General features: G+C 41.7%; 1 long non-coding RNA gene across 1 annotated transcript; it reads left to right on the top strand.

Moving 5' to 3' along the window:
* Positions 1 to 555: 555 nt before the first annotated feature.
* On the top strand, positions 556 to 3,639 carry LOC135289009 (uncharacterized). The gene is made up of 4 exons (XR_010351804.1): positions 556 to 674; positions 2,121 to 2,237; positions 2,959 to 3,003; positions 3,351 to 3,639. It is a non-coding gene; the product is annotated as an uncharacterized LOC135289009 (long non-coding RNA).
* Positions 3,640 to 4,369: the final 730 nt, after the last annotated feature.

Here is a 4,369-nt window from a genome sequence, read left to right as displayed (position 1 = left end):
CAACAATTAATAAATAAACAAAAATAATCCATTTTCCACTGATGTACTTATCCTGCTTAAAAATGATGAGTTTAAATAATTAGGAACTCAGATGACTCCTCATGTAACTATAATTGTGTGACTAATTATGTTATCCTTTTCACTCCACTAAAACTTACACTTGGAAGAGCATGTATATATGCAAGAGTTAAAAACATTTCTGGATTTGTTTGCTTTTGCATTCCTAACAGTTGTTTGTTAATAGGAACTGTTTATGGAAAAAAATGGTGGCCTGTGGATGCAATCTGACCTTCAGCTAGAGCCGATATAAAGCAACTTTACAGTTTGACTTCTGACTGTTCACAGTGTAAGGAAACAGTATTAGTGTATGTGTATTTAAGTGGACTTCATGCTTCCATGCATGTAGCACTTGCACAGTTTCCCCAATAGTAAGATAGTAAAAATGATACAATTGAACACTTTTTTTTTTTTCCCCACAACAGTTTAAATTTACTTGGCAGGAGCAGAAATGAGGTAATACACATCAGAAAGAAAATGTATTTAACACCAACAAAAGGATAACTTCAGCCAGCCTGACAAATTCATGGGACATGTGGAAATGCAGCCAAGGGCATGGAGAGGTAGATGAAGACACGGTGAGGATGGCTCTCCAGTTCAGGACCTGAGCCTGAGAAGTGAGCAAAGTCATGCTGGGGGGTGATTTCTAATGAGGCTCATCAGCAGTTCATGTGGGAATCCATACTGCTTCTTACTAACCTAGGAGGTAGGACAGAATGTAACCTCAGCAGGTTTTCAGATTATGCCACATTGGGTAGGAGTGGCTCTTTCCCTGGAAGGTAAACTTGCTCAGAAGGACATAGGTAGGTTGGAGAGAGTCCAGCAGGAATCTCATAAGATTCAGCACAGAATGTAGAGTCCTGGCCCTGGTCTGGGAAGCCATCCTCCTTCCATCCAATCTTAGCATCAACTTTTTGAAAGGCAGCTTTATAAAATAGGACCTGATGGCCCCAGTGGACAGCAGAGGGACATGAGCCAGCAGCAATCAGCACTTGCAGTGAAGGAGAACAACTTCATAATGAGCAGTAACAGTGTGAGAGCAGCCAGTAAGAAGGAAGTAGTTATTAGTGGAGTGGATGTCAGTCTCTTCTCTGAAGCAACAAGTGATAAGATAAGGAAATGGTCTTAGGTTGTGCCAGGGAAAGTGTAGATGGGATATTAGGAGATATTTGTTCACTGAAAAGATTGTCAAGCATTGGTACAGGCTGCCCTGGGAAGTTATTGATCCACTGTCCCAGGAGGTATTTTAAAGATGCCTAGATGTGATGCTTAGGGACATGGTTTAATGGCAGACTTGGCAGTGCTAATGGCTGGATGTGAAGATGTTAAGCCTCTTTTGCAACTTAAATGATTCCATGTTTCTTCTTTAATTAGCACTTGTGAGACTCCATATGAAGGACTCTGTCTGTTTTTGAGTTTCCCAGTGCCAAATAAGTATTGACATGCTGCAGTCAATGTAAAAGGGCTACCATGATAATTAGAAGCCTAGAACATATCATGAGGAGAAGCTGGGTGAATAGTGGTTGTTCAGCCATGAACAATAGGCTATTGGCAGGCTATAGCTGCTTTCAGGTTCTTTTTGATAAAGTAATCTAAATGGAACACTCTACCTAGAGTGGCAGGATGAGAAGAAGAAGATAATGGAAATGATGTTTAGATACCAAAAGAAAAAAGAGCAGGGTGGCAGTGGGGATGGGAAATAAAATAAAAGGAAACCATAAGAACCCGGAGAGTTTATGGACTCACCATCCCTGAGGATATTTGAGACTGAACTGGACAAGACCTAGAGCAATCTGACATAGTTGGATCCATGTTGAGAGGAGGGCAGAACTAGATGATGAAAACTATTTTATGATTTTGTAGCAGTTTTGCACATAGCAATGAAAGAGTAAAGTTAACATCCTTGCCTGCGTTAAAGGACTGTCCAGGGCAGACTACAAAAGGTGGCAATCATGCATGTGGCTGTAATGTGTCAGTTGTATTGACTATAGATACATTTATTTCATAGCTTTGAACTCTCATCAGATTGCACAGTGTAGCTAACTGATGCTTCTCTCTCTTAGGGGTTTATAGTACAGCTTTTTTATAGCCATGATTGCTAACAAGATGCTGCCTGATACAGCCAACAAGCCATGAGAGAGAGCTAGAGACATCTGACAAGCACTGTGCCATCTTTATCAGTAAGCCATTTTAAGAGAGAATGGAGAGGAGAGAGAAAGGAGTGAGCAAGACCAGAGAAATAGTTGCCATGCAGCTGATAGCTGACTTTCCAACCCAGATGGTGGTTTAATGATTTGCTCCAGGAGATGTACAAGTAGATTTGCATGTAGATGCACTGTAAGAAAATAGAGCTGTTAGTTATTATCATGTATTATACTTCTGAGGATAATTCCTTTAAACACTCAAGTAAAGATTCTTCCTACCTAAAGACCTTTTGTCTATGGCCAGACTCACACAGTTCAGGTCTCTTGGCTTGTGATGTCCCAGGAGAGCCTCTTGGCCCATTATAAGATTAAAAATAATGAAGACCAAAGTCACAGAATGTAAAGTACATGAGAAGAACAGGAATGGCTTGAAATACATTTCGTAGTGTTGAAATAGAAGCATTCTTTGACCTTTCTTAATCCTAATTATTATTCTTATTTATGAAAGAACAAGTGCTGCTAAATAAAAGATATAATTTTAATTGTGGAATTAACTGTAATTACATGTCATTATGAAATATTCCATAATTTTGTAATTGCTTAAACTGTTGGTATTTACTGAACATAATTTACAGTAATTCCTTTATTCTTTGTCTAACCAATAATTATCTTTGTAATAGGTAGTAGAATCGTGAACTGAACAAAACTGTACACATCAAGTGTTCACAACATTTCTATTTGTCTTTTGTTTCTGTAGAAATCCAAAACAAAGTTAATCTGATCAACAGGGATCAATAGAAAAGTGAGTGAAGATTCTTATTTCTTTGAAGCCAGGGAAGGCAATGAAATAATCCTCCTAAACAATGAAGGCCTTTAATTCAGTGTCTTGAACACTGAAAGGCATTGTGAAGTGGGATTTGCAGTATTTCTGGTTTTAATTTAAGCTGTACAAGCAGGTGCAGTAGTTGAAGGTGAATTATTTTTCCTATATTTTTGTAATATTTTAAAACAAAAATCACAGAAAAGTCCCAGACCTGATTTATGGACTACAAGAGTAAAAGAAGTCTTAGAACTTCCTTTTGTTTTACCCTCCATGTTCCCATCCCTAATTTTAATGTATCCATCCTTCTTTGTTTGTGTTTTCTTTAGGTCCACAAGCTGAAGGACATCTCAGCAGGATTCTGCACCCATGTGAGCTGGCTACCTCTGGAAGAAACACCAGTCTCCATCTACTAGGTGCCTTTATCTGAAAAGCTGGTAGTGGACTCGGCTGCAGAGGGCCCTTCTGTGAACTTTTGGGATTGAGGAATACTTAAGACAGTATGGGACTGGTCCACCACCCTGGGTCACAGGCAGTTGGTTCATCACATGGGTAACACACAGCAGCAGAGCAGGGACTTGCCAGCCAGGATTCTGTTGCACCATTTCCAGGATCTAAAGGTGGCAAGGGGGCCAGTTGAGAGTTCAGGACACCTGGCATCATTTGGTGGTGAGGCAAGTCCAGGAATGTAAATCCAGTCTTGTGCCAGCAGCCAGGGTCTTACTCAGCCTGGTGACCACCAGACAGGAGCTGGAGTTTGGTGGCAGGTCCAAGGTCAAGCTGGGCAGTCAGTCTATGGATCAGAGCCCAGTCCAGTAGACTGCACAGCTGGGCATGGCTGTGACAGACCTGGAGATGGGCACACCTACAGCACAGTTCAGGCAGGCCCCAGGCAGAATGGGAGCGGAGCCTGGTGTGTGTGGGCACCCACAGGGAGCTATGAGCCCAAAACCTACAAGTGTCCTTGGGGGCTTGATCAGCCTATGGGATGGAGGCTGACCAGTAATCAGAGAGCAGCACTAGGAGGTGGATCTTAGCTGGAAGGGGCAGTACTGGACAGAAGGAAGGATGCAAAGGAAGTCCCTCTGGCTCATGGTGAGGCAACCAGCCAGGTTGGACAGAGGAAAGCACAATGGGCTCCTGTTTGGATGAAGCTGAGGGCAGTGCTTTTATGGATAGCAGGAGGATGATGTTTTCACTCTCTCTATTTCTGTCTACTGCGTAGGCTTGTGAAAATGCACCCTGAAGTAGGCCACCTACTGTCAGTCACCTTTAACTTGTTTGAGGTAAAAGAAGTCCTTATAAATCTTCTCCTGTCTTCTTGTCTCCCAATCCCATCTCCTGATTC

The sequence above is a fragment of the Passer domesticus genome, chromosome 1 (assembly GCF_036417665.1).
Source record: "Passer domesticus isolate bPasDom1 chromosome 1, bPasDom1.hap1, whole genome shotgun sequence".
Lineage (NCBI taxonomy): Eukaryota > Metazoa > Chordata > Aves > Passeriformes > Passeridae > Passer > Passer domesticus.
Note: the sequence above shows the minus strand (reverse complement) of the source record. Positions and strands in the feature narration are given on the sequence as shown.